Source organism: Parasteatoda tepidariorum, chromosome 7 (assembly GCF_982258835.1).
Source record: "Parasteatoda tepidariorum strain Cologne lab strain chromosome 7, Ptep-v5.0, whole genome shotgun sequence".
NCBI lineage: Eukaryota > Metazoa > Arthropoda > Arachnida > Araneae > Theridiidae > Parasteatoda > Parasteatoda tepidariorum.
In genome coordinates, this window is record NC_141761.1 from 18,878,595 (window position 1) to 18,891,912 (window position 13,318).

The window sequence follows — 13,318 nt, forward strand, 5'->3', positions numbered from 1 at the left end:
AGAATAGACATTATTGTATGTTGCACAATCAGACACAAAAACTTACTTACTCTGACAAACATAATATTTTTACGGCAGATTCGGATTCTTGACTTGAAAAATATCTGGAAAACATGAATTGACACTTAGTACAGATTGTTTTTTAGCATTATTTAACTGATTTGTTAATTTTAATGATAATAATATATTTCTATCTCCGGGCTTAGCTGCACGTTATCAATATTATAATTCAATTAAACTACAGATGATAAAACACCAAAAGGAATGCATCAAAATTATTTCCCCACCATAATAATTATATCTAGAAACAATATAAATTTTTACATTACTTTAATGCCTGCGGATACGCAATATTATGCTTCATTTTATTCATTTCATAAATGCACAAATTACTTGGGGATATAACTTTGCAATATGCAACATGGAAAAGCAAGCTATTTCAAGCTTTGCACTTACTACACCTAGTGATTGACATTGAGTTTCGTTAATTCTTATGAATATTGCAAAGCTAACAAGAAATAGCAGAAAATCAAAGTTTGTATCACTATGAGCCAAAGGTATTCGTGGTATGAAAACATCTTTGCCTTTTGCAATGCTGTTAAGATAGATGCTTGTATCAAATTTGGCATAAGTTGTTTACACATAACCTGGATCTATTACAAAGATGTAGTTTGTCGATATTACGTCATAAAATAATTGGAGAACGAACCTTCAAATGCAACATATGTGAAGACATTTCGAATGGCTCCAATGTATTAGGATAGAATATTGCTTGTTCAGGATCTGTAACGGTATCAACTGATGAATGAGCAAAAGATTTTTAAGGAATTTTTGCGTAGAAATTTGTTGTTAATTTTGTAGATAATATTATTTGCATCCAGCATAGCTCGTTCGCGCAACCATTGGGCGTTTGAAAAGTTACAGCAAATATCAGAAAAAATGATTCATTAACTCTCCAATCGGTGTCATTAATTGACAAAAATCAGGTGTTAAGAAAATTACATTTGTACCGGGTGTTATTCCTTTAACATTTACTAGGCTTAACAGCCTATTAGAGAAGGGCTCTGAAGCATCTTTTTTTAGCTGAACTCACATATTTATTTTCAGAGGTTTCCCATTCTAGGCCCACCGTAGGCTATCCTCCCAGGCCCACTTCCCTGTGCTCATTCTAGTTTTCTTGACCTCTGACTTCGGGGTGCAGGAGCAAATGTCAGTCGAACGTGGGACCTCAGTGTTCAGTCCTCAAAGTACTTGGTACAAATTTTACCAACACACTAATGGGATGAAATGCCGAGTCAACCTTGCCTGGTCTGATGATAGAACCCAGGTCCTGTGGTACGGGAGTGTTATCACTCCGTTACCTGACGTATGAATATACTTAATGTTTATTTTGTCTTCGAACTTCAAATTTCTAGCGTGGGGCCCCTTATATTGAAGATTGTAAAGTTTTTCAATCGCTAAAATTAACGTCTAACCAAATGAAATAGATTGCTGCTTTTGTATATGAAATCTTAAAAATTTTTTTAATTCAATATTTCCGTACATTATCACTGAAGAAAGGGCTCTTCTGGTATGGTGTCGGGCACTGTGGTCAAATGCCTAATTCAGTGTTCGGAAAATTAAATGGTCCTAGATAGTATTTATTAAAGAAAATTAACATTCATATTTTACACATAAACTATATATACGATATTTAAAGCTGAAAAAAATGCTTTTTACGTAAAAAAAATAAATAATAATAATAATAATAATAATAATACACAGCAAATGCACAAAAATATTGAAAGAAATATTCGCCTATTTTTCAAACATGAGCGTAGGGCCTAAGGTGACTGCTTCGGTCGCTTCCTCTTCAAAAAAGCTTTGGCGCCTGTCATTATTTATTTCCATTAATAAAACCTAATCCTACTTTTACAAAACATATTCATTTTAGCAGAAACATTTATAGATTTCAAAGAAAAGGAAATAAAGGTTCAAATAAACTTTTAAATATAAGAAAAAACATCTAAAATAAAACACAAACAGTTGACATAAGCTGGAATTTATTCAAAAATAGAGAAAATCAGATTAGAGAAGAAGAAAAAAAGAGGGGTATTGAATGGTAAAAATATCACAAGGCAAATAGGTTGCTGTGAATGATGTTGCAGTAGATTCAGGGAATCAAAACTACTAAAAAAAGATTTACAGATACACGTGGGATTCTAACTCCACCCAACATCTTCGCCGTTCTCTAAACATTGCATTCACTGCACGAGACCATTGTTTTCTCGAACACGTGATGAGATGATCTCTTGAACGGAAACACAATCTGGAAATCGGATTTCTTCTGGAAAATAAATGGGAGTGAATTTGTATGTGGATTGCTGAGTGGATCCCTTTAAGAAAAGAAAGTACTGACACTATCTTCCAACTCCTTGTTCGCATCCAAGCATGACCTCTCCCATCAAAAACGAAGAGACGTTTGTCTGATGAAGGGTCAATCTGTCTCCCTCCAGAGATTTGGAAAAAGAAGGGTCAAAGTCCTTCCATCCGAGAGGAAACTCGTTCCGCCAGTGCTTATCATGGCTTTCACTTCTCCACTCAAAATGAGGCATTGTCAGGGATGCTCGCTTTCCGGACTGAAGTCAGGTGGTGGCCAAGGGCTTTGTTCTGGAGATTTTTTTTTCTTCTTTTTCATCCTTCGCTTTCGAAATACTAATCGTTTTGCGGTTTCTGTTCAGAAGGTCGACAAAAGTGCCTCTCACACGACCTGGGATCTCCGCGTTTCAAGGTCTTCGGTGGTCTTAAAAATTAAGAAAAATGAAAAATCTCAATGCTGTGATGATATGTTCTAGATTTTTTGTTTTTTTTGAGTCTCTTCTCAGAGTTGTTGTTTACAAAAATAAGTCGGGAGATGTGTAAAGTTGTTTACCCGTTGAACTGAGAGTGTCCTTTAATTGTTGCAATACCCGGTTTTCATTGAATTTCAGACATCATAAAAAATTACTTTTGTTTATAGCCAGGTCTCAAATTTGAAATGAGGAAAACGTCGGCTTTGTTTTTGTGTGGTCATATATTTTCGTAATGATATCCTACATGTCATAAAGAGCTTTATAATTTTGTTGATTTATGATATAGTATTTAAAAAATTACAGCCATGAAAAATGGATACTTTAAATAATAAAATCGAGAAGCATCGAAATTAATTCATCGACGTAACTGGGATTTGATAAAAATAAAATAAATCACAAATCGAGACATTTTTGCCATATTTCTAAAATATTTCTAAAATATCAATTTTGATGCTCGATCTAAATTAAGCGATGAAATATACTAAATTTACATGCTTAATTAAGGTACGAGTTACTTATGGATTATTTGCTTAGCCCCAAAACCAAATTTATTGTTACCCTCTCGTACAACAGAGGGAGCTTAAAAAAAGTGCATGATTTAATTGAAATATTATATGTTTTTTTTTAAAATTAAGAATGAAGTGAAATAAAAGTATATTGATTGCATTTTAAGGTACACTAGCAGGCTAAGCCCCCTGTTCTCTGAGGCTCACCAACCATGATGATTGCTTCGCAATAATTGCTGCTTCTTGGCTTGAAACAGTTGAAATTATTCAACTAAAAATATACACCGAAGAGCCATTACATTATGACCACCCTGCTAATAACATGTAGGACCATCTTTAGCCCCCAAAACTGCTAGCACCCGCCATGGCATTGATTCCACAAGGTGCTGATAGGTAGTCTAAGGTATCTGATACCCAGCGCTCACCAACTGGTCCTGCAATACCCTCACATTGCGAGGGGGTAGCGCGGCAGCACGAATTTGGCTTTGCAAGTAGGACCACAAATGCTCTATTGGATTAAGGTCAGGTGAATTTGGGGGCCAAGACATGACTTGAAAGTCACTGGAATGTTCCTCGACGATTCGACCCTTATGACATGGTGCATTATCCTGTTGGTAAACACCATCCCCCGCAGGAAAAGCTGTTGCCATGAATGGGTGAACTGTCTTCAAGTAGCTTACAGACGTCAGGGATTGTTCTATTAGGATTATGGGTCCTAATGTGCCCCTTGAAAACATTATTACTGGGCGAGAAACCATGAAAACCGGGCGAGCCCATTGTTATAGATGGAGGGTGGTCATAATGTAATGGCTCTTTGGTGTATGTACTAAAAAGAACACTAGTGCATCCATTCCCCACGTCTAAATATTTTCCTTATGATACTATTAAGATTTATTAGTGAACACAAATCGTTTTTCTAAGTAATCATTTTTTGAAATAGCATTTAAAATTAAAAGAATATTGTTATAAACAAATTTGGCGAGTTCCCAACTGTAATTCAATATTTTTGCTAGCCAAACGGGTGTATTCTAAATGCAAATTTTGCATTTATCACTTTGTGCATGAAGCTGATAGTTAAGTTCTAAATTATTTAAAGAATCTCTTTAACCGTAATTAATAGTAGTATATTAATATAATTTTTACCAAAAAAGAATGATTATAAAACGATTAATAAGATCAGACACCAATTTAAATAACTTAATCTTAAAATGAAACATAGAATTACATTATTGTAATAAAAATAATAATAATAGCAATCCTCCTAAACTCTTAATTTAGAAATCAAACATATCAAAAACGTAATAATAACAGTACAGGTAATTTTAACCTTTAAATTAAGGGTACAAAAATAATTATAGGAAAACAATAACTTTATGAATTATACCAATTTTAAGCTGATGACAACCAAAGCCATATGAAAATTAATGCGGGAAAACTGTATCCTACCATGTGATTTTTCCAGTCAATAAAAATGTATAGACAACAATGGAAAATTGCGACAAAATCATCAGATTTTCATAGATAGTAAGAAATGTATAAAATAATATATTGGTTATCAAAACTTCAGCTTAAAAAGATACGAATCAAACGGCATGAATGTACCTGTACTCGAGATACCAGTGATTTTTACCGTAAAGTCTATTTTTACCGTAGTGTTTTACGGAACAAAAAAAATTGATATATCCTAATTTTTACAGTAATATTAACTCTAAATCAACCTCCCTATCACTGTTGTTATATAAATATAATATGTAAAATAAAAATATATGTGTAAAACTTACCGTAAAATATTTTATGGTAAAATGGATTTTACGAATTATGTACTCAGGCTGCCAGTGTTTTTTACCATAATTTAATCACAAATTTGTTAGAGTGTAGACTAACTTAATGCGGCATATATTTCAGAATTTTACACAATCCTCATTAATAATAGCAAGAGAAGTGTAATAGTTCTCTGATTAGTTGAAACATAAAAATTAAGTAGTAAATGTTAGTAATAAATGTTTATATTACTTATGAAAGCCGTAAACAGTTTTACGATTTTTACTAAATTTAGTATTTTTTGAGGATTGTTTTATCGGCGCCATTACCCCCATCATCACACACCTTTTTTGTTTGATTATATTATTCATTTTTGTTCCCGTAACACTATTAGTAAACAATACATGTTTGCACCTTGCTTTGTAATTTCTTCTGCATCTCTATGTTTCTTTCATTCTGCGTTTCGAAACCGTAAGACGAGCTCCTTTATAAAACCGTAAGAATAGAGCTACTTTATAAAACTATAAGTAAAATATTTGTTTATGGCACATTATATGTGTTTTTTTTTCCACGTTGTCTAACTGTACTCATAATCCAAACGGGTATTTGACAAATATCTTTAACTAAGTAATGCTTTGTGCTATACTAATTGTAACTCTCACCGGCTCTTTCAGTTTATTATGGAGGTAGCCAACAATAAAGCATTCTCAGAAAATATTATGGTGCATATGGCGAAATCTAAAGGAAATGACATTATAATAAATAAAATGAGGATAAAAAAATGAAGTTGTATTCATAAAATTTTCGAATATCAGATCACACTAAATTTTTTGAAGATGTCAATGTTTTTTCATAATTTTTTTTTAATGTTTATAACTTCACATAAGTTAGTACTAAAAGCGATTCAGAATTTTTAACTTAGATGGAAGCGCAAGTAATTTATTTAGACAAAAATAAAGTGAAATAAAAAGTGAAATAAAAAGTCGGCTGCAGTGTAGTAAATTTATGCCAACAAGCCAACGACCACCCACGCTTTGAACGACGCTGTATCAATTAATTTCAGTCACATTTCTGCAAAGTGGTCAATGAAAATTTTGATTTAAGAGTACGTGACTGCTGCATCTGCTATTCCATTTTTTTAAAAAAGGTATATACCGATTCCTAGTTACTATTTTTTTTGCGGAACCCTAAAAGATAGAATTTTTTTAGCGGAACCACGAGACTTAGAAGAAATTTCATAAGCAAATGGGAAAAATACTAATCAGCTAAAATCCATTATTTATTTTGAAAATATAAGAATTAAATTTCTCTATAATAGCCTAACAAATTTTCTGGAATAAATATTAAGTACAGTAATTATTTTGTAAATATAAATATAAATAAAATTTTTATTTATCATTATGAAAATATTAAACAAATGAATGACTAAGGAAAATTTACCACCCTGTAGTTTTGACAATACTAGTCTTAAATTGGGTTTTACGTCAAACAGTAGAATTTATAAGCCTGTAGTGGCATCTGGTGTAGTTAATAATTTGATTTTATTGCATGCATAAACTAAAAATGAATATACTGAAATGCAGTTCTGGTTTAAATAAAAATGAAAAATAACTAATACTAATGAAACTAACTAATTAATAACTACTAATGAAAATAACTAATGAAAAATTAAATAATTTCCTGTAATAGTAATGTAAAATAATTTGTATTAATTAATATTAAAATAAATTTTAGAGCTGATAATGTTCTTCTAACTCTCGAAATACCTGTGATCTTTCCACGGAATTAAAATTTGCACTTTGTATGAATTTTGGGACACGCTATATAATTTACAAAACGCACCACGTAATTTGTAACTTAAAAAATTATTTCGTCACTAAGCACAACAACTAAATGAGCAAAAAAAAAAAAAAAAAAAAAAAATCGAAAAATTGAATTTTAAATACCATATGACTTTTTTAAAATTGGATTTCTCAGGAACCACTTAACCGATTTCTCTCAAATTTTGTATTTTGTCATGTTAAATTATATTCTTTAAAATTATGCAAGAAATTGTAAACCTTAGAATTCAAAAGTTTTTCGACTGTTATAAAATAAAATAATAAAACAATTATAAATATTTACCGAAAGCTATTTTTTGCACGGAATTTACTTTGGATAGACGAATTTTATAATTGTATGCAATGATTTTTCAATTCGCTAAATAATTTCTCGAGTAAAATTATCCAATCTTTGGATCTCTCTCCAGACCAAACTATGGGGACCATATTTCTCAGGCTGAGGATATTGCATAAAATATATGTTAATTCAAGGAAGATACGTTTAGTCTCAGACTTCATAACTTAAAATATCGTTTGCACTAATTAATTAGCATATTTAAAGTCACCTCCACGAACTAATAAGATTGAGTACTAGAACGTAAAGACCCGATTATTAGATCTAAAGTTATTCAGGATGGTCCATTTATTTTTTTGCACACTGTTCATCACATAACGCAATATATAAATGAGTACATATTAACAGTAAAAAATAGTTAGATTTTCTCCCTCATTAAGATTCAGGGTACATCTTAAAGTACATAAAAACACAATTATATTGTATCTTCTACACAGATGTTTAGGTAAAGGGTGAAACACATGAAAACCTGAACCACGGATTTTACAAATGACGTACAGAAAACAATTTTTTTTAAAAAAATGACGTAGTGAATTAACGGTGAAACGCGTCGAATATTTGAACTTAGAATTTCTGTTTTGAATTGAGGACCATAATAATGAAAGTCACGATCTAAACTTAGATTACTGGAAGTAAGTACGTCATGAATATGACGTGGATGTTAACGTGAGATCCAGAATAATTAATTTAAATATCTTCTTTGTTTCGTTTTTTGGATCCCGTTAGGTTGACTGAACCACTTACCATAATAGCATTTCTTTTTTTTATTCTTTTGCCGCAAATGAAACTATTAAAGAGTATTTACCCTTGAAAACGAGAAATTTTTTAAAATGTGTAACATTTTCAACAAGCTTATAGCCATTTCGAAATATTTAAAAAAGTTTTTATTTCCTTATAAATTGGATTTTTTCTAAAAACAATTTTAGTAAAATGGTTGGCAAATATTATCGAAATACTTTTCGTTGTTTCATTCAAAGCAATGTTTTGTTTTGCTCTATTTTAAAGTTAACATTTGGCTACTGAGAATATTAAAAAAAATTGTGAAATGATTAAACTTTGTGAAACAAAAATTAAATGTTTTGGGTTTTGCTCCAGACGAGGCTTAAGTTGAAAAAAAATAATCAAAAGATAAAATAAAAAGGCAAAATTTAACTTTATGATTGTTTAAAAATTTTAAAGCAAAACTTAATTCATTCTTATAAGGAACGCAGTTCATAATTTTCCGGCATATTTACGACACTATAAAGATTTTAGTATATCTTAGCACCGAAAATGGTGGTAACTACTTTACACCAAGATGGCGCACAACCATGGACAGTTCCAGGCGTATTGGAACACCAAGAATTTTCTTTACATTATTCGGTGTAAAGTAGTTGCCAACATTTTTGGCACTTAGTAATATTTTATTTTATAACCGTCGTTGAACAGTCAACCCAATTTTTGAATTTATGACTTCTAATGCTCAACTCTGTAGCTTTGTAATTTTGAACCAATCTAGAAGACAAGGAAACTCCTGGGTCAGTACCCTGAGAGGTATGATTTGTTATGGGAACATGGAGGACTTTGAGACTCGACAGATTTAACGTGTATCAGTCACCATTTACTACAAGGGGAGTCTTCGGCCGACGAGGATCGAACCCACGTTTACCAACCACGTCTACCAATCTACCAACCAGCCATCCCTGGGATCTGGTCGAATCCCAGGGATGGCTGGTCGATGCGAATTCTGCACATGGCTCGCAATTAACATAGTGCTGACGTGAAATATTCCTTGTGATAGATGGATCATGGGTCATAAAGTCCTCCACGAAGACGGAATTTCTCCCAATACTTGGTCCAGGATTTCCTTTGTCTTCTGGATTGGGTTCAAAATTACAAGGCTAAGGTATTGAACATTGGTAGTCGTAAACTCAAAATTGGGTTGGCCTTTCAACGAGGGTAATAAATTAAAAAAAATAAAATAACAGTAAGATAAAATACGTATACAGTAAGATAAATAATAAACTATACATTATAAAATTATCTAATGCAATTTACAGAGAGTTAAAAACTAAAATACTGATATCACAGCTAAAAACACGCATACGTATTTTAATGAAGAACTTTTCAGTAAATGTGTAGCTGTATTGAAAACAAAGACTGACTCTCGCTAATTTGCATTCAAATGTAAACAATCTATTACGGGTGATATCTAAAGTGCGCCAACATTGGTGCTTTCGGAAGCGAAATTATTTGATGTATCGTGTGAAAGCGCGTGAATTTAGTGTAAACTTTCCATTTATTAGATTTATTTACACATTCTAAACTGTATATGCAAGCTTAATTTGCTGTTAACTTGAAAGCCAGTGCTCCTTCACACTACAGTTTTTACAATGTAGGTTGTCCTTTTCTTGCGTATTTAATAAATGTCCAGTTTTATTGTTTTTGCTAGAAGTAAAATTAAAATTAGCGAGTAAATTTCTTTAAGAAATCTTTTAAGCAAAGAGGAATTGCGGCTGAACTTAATAACTAAGAGAGGTGTAAAAAATATTTGGAGTTACGCTTTAATTTGAGATGTAATGATTCACTGCTAAACACTGCATAACGATCGTGAAATCAGCTTAAGCGGATCGAAACTTTAACAGCTGTGAATTCTTGCCCTTGATTTGAGCACTGTTTTTGTTTTGAAGTTGTTTAAATACGACTGTTGAAATAAGATTAATAGGATAAATAGACTGTTATGTTGAAATAAGACCTTATGTTTATTTCTTTGCTTTTACTTAGAAGATGTGAACATGAGGTGTTTTTTTTAAAAGTGAAAATAGGGAAACGAAAAAAGTAGGGTTAAGTAAGATTTTACTGAATTCAAAATTAAAGCAACATATTTCAAACTGAAAATGTAAAAATAATTTTATTTGTCGCAAAAGCAGCAGTAATAAGAAACGTAGTAAAAAATATGTAACAAAATATAATTGAGAACGTATCATACCGTATGGAGGAAGTTGTTTTGAAATAAAATTAATAATTTTTAATTGAAAGAGATTTTAAATATTGTTCTAATTTGTTCATATAAATATAACTTAAAATCCTTAAAAAGCCTTACATTTCGAAAAAAAATCGTAATTTTCAACTAAAATGCTTTTTAATCATGTAAAATTTGCAAAGTTTATGTTAAAAAGTTAAACATATTTTCAATAATTTGCTTACATATTTGTTAGATTAATTCCAACAACAAATTAGCTCTAAAGATCGTTTATGGGAGATTAAAAATTATAAAATTAAGTTTATTTTATTTGTTATTCTACAGATTTGAAATTATATATATATACATATATATATACTTGGAACTATTGTCCATTGACCACAGAAAGTGCCAGAACTGCTAACTCTCTTTCCGTTACCCAGAGGGCACCTGTGGCGAAGTCACGGCGGTGGAGCAGCGTTGCCCACGTCACACTACCACAACCCGTTTATAGGGCGGGTCACATTCACACATTCACACACAAAGGAGAAAGGACATAGAACACAGATATAGAGAAAGAAACATCCATGCCTTGCCCGGGATTCGAACCCAGAGCCTTTCTGATACAAGGACAGTTCCCTGCCCACTACACACGCTGGTCGGCGGTTTAAAAAAATATTTATATGCAAAATAAATTTATTTTTAAATTTTATATAAAAGTTTAATTTTTTTCAGTGTTTGTTAACAATCGAATAACTAACATCACAGCATAATATTTTTCTCTACTGAATAGGTTTTTGAACGATATTGAATATAAATAAAGTTATTAATTAGAAGTGTATTTGTCTAGAAATACAACCGTCGGTAGACATTTGTTTAAAACTGCATATTTCAACAATCAAAAATTTCATAATCAGGTTTGGTAACACGAGTTTTATGTTAAAAAATAAGTACAGTACGATTCCAGTACAACAAAAAGGAGCGTTGCGTTGGCATTAAAAAGAATTAATGAAATATCCAATTATTTCGTATCTTTAATGTCATGTCTAAGTTATTATCAACTTTTAGAATCAAACTTTTCCGCTTCAGTAAATAATATATATCTTGTGTTGTATTTATGGATATGCACGACCAAGCAAGAAGCATGCATTTTTGAGTTGAACATCCGTTCACTTTCTTTCAAAACATCCACCCAAGTCTTATCGGAAATCGGAAATTCATGATCATTCTTTGGAGGGGTCAAAAAATTGCTATTTCATCGATGCTTTAGAACAGGGGTTTCCAACTTACATGTGGCCGGGGGCAGCAATTAAAAACACCAGTCAAATGGCGCGTCGAAACTTTATCAAAATTTTATATAGGACTCTTTTACGTTTGAAGGAACATTAAATATTACTGTCAGATTTTTATCAAAGTTTTTTTAATATCAAAAAGCAAAATAACAAGTATTACAAATAATGCTTGTTGCGTATCGTTTTGAATTTTGAATCTTCTTAACTTAGTGACAATAGATTTTTGTCTTTTAAATTTAATTCTGTGATAAATTAAAATTTTTGTTCGACTAATTAGGAATTACAGAAAAAAAAAATTCTCGAGCATCTGAAAAAAATTTTTTTTTTCCTTTTCCGCTCATGCGATATTCAATTCAAGGAATTTAAATAAAAAAATGATATTCATTCCCTCTTTTATGCGTTTTAAAATTTGGCAAATGTTAATAATTTCGTCTAAAATGAATAGTTTCAAAAAGTTAAATGGGAGAATTTCTTCGAAAAAGTTTCTGAAGCGCGCATGCTGAATTATATTCAAAAATACAAAAAAAGGAAACAAAAAAGAGCAACACACACGATTATTTTTGTATTTGAATAAATATTTTCTTGGGTGCAAAACCTGACAGATAAATTTTTTTGCATCATTGGTTTGTTAAATTTCACAGAAACGAAGAAATTATGTTTTCTTAAACGAAAGAAAAGTATTTTAAACCCATATAGAGTTTTTACGAAAATTGTCAGCAGAAAACGACTATTAATATATTTTAGTTCGCGGGCCACAAAAAAAAGGCATCACGGGCCGGATGCAACCCGCGGGCCGCCAGTTGGAAACCCCTGCTTTAAGAGAATAGATTGGGTTGCATGACTCATCCTTTCATGAATAGTAACTGTTCAGAATTTTCTATTTGTTCGGTTGTTCTTAATAATTCCTGCACCCCCCCCCCACAGGATCTGCAGTCCCCTCAACAGAGGAAAGCGATACTTTCATTTTTGCATAGATGACAGCACCATAAAGTATTTCCAATGTCCAGTTTAATTTCTTTCTTACAGTTTTAAACCCTGCTAATTGTAAATGGTAAAAAATGCATAGTTTGTGTTCATGGTTTCTTCACCGTACTAGTTATAAACGGTTTCAAAACCGTAAATATGAAAAAAAGTTTATTGCCGTTAACATTACGGTTAGTTGGATAGACAGACTACCGCTGGTTATTTTCCCCGCAATTTTAGAATAAAATTTCGAACAGTTCATGTCAATAATTTGCATTACAAGCATATTTGTTTTAAGTTCTCATCATAAATGTTTTGTATAGAGAAAAAATTATTTCTCGTATAAATGAAACTTCTAGTTTTATTTTTTATAATTTAAGAGAAAATTGTAGACATATTACTTAAATATTTTTTTTTATATATTTTCCCGATGATTTTAAAATTTTGAAAAATAAGTTATCACATTTTCTATTTCACTGCGTGGTGTAGCAATAACAAAAAATGGAAATATATATATAATATGCAACTTAACTACACTGAGAAAATAAGTATAGTCAAACTACCAGAATATGCTGAAATTTACAGTGTTTCTGACACCAAAAAGCTCGGTAATTTTTGCTTAAATACTTTACTAATGATTTTGCTAAAAATTAAAAAACAATAAAATATGGTTTAAAAATTTGCGATAAAATTTGGTAATTTTATCATGATACCTCAGAGCATAGCGTAAAAATCATTTACTCTTCAGTTTTGTATTTTATATATATATTAATTATGTGGTAATAAGAACTCCATTGCAATATTAACAAAAAATTTACCAAATTAATTGTTTAATTTGCTTTTATTAAC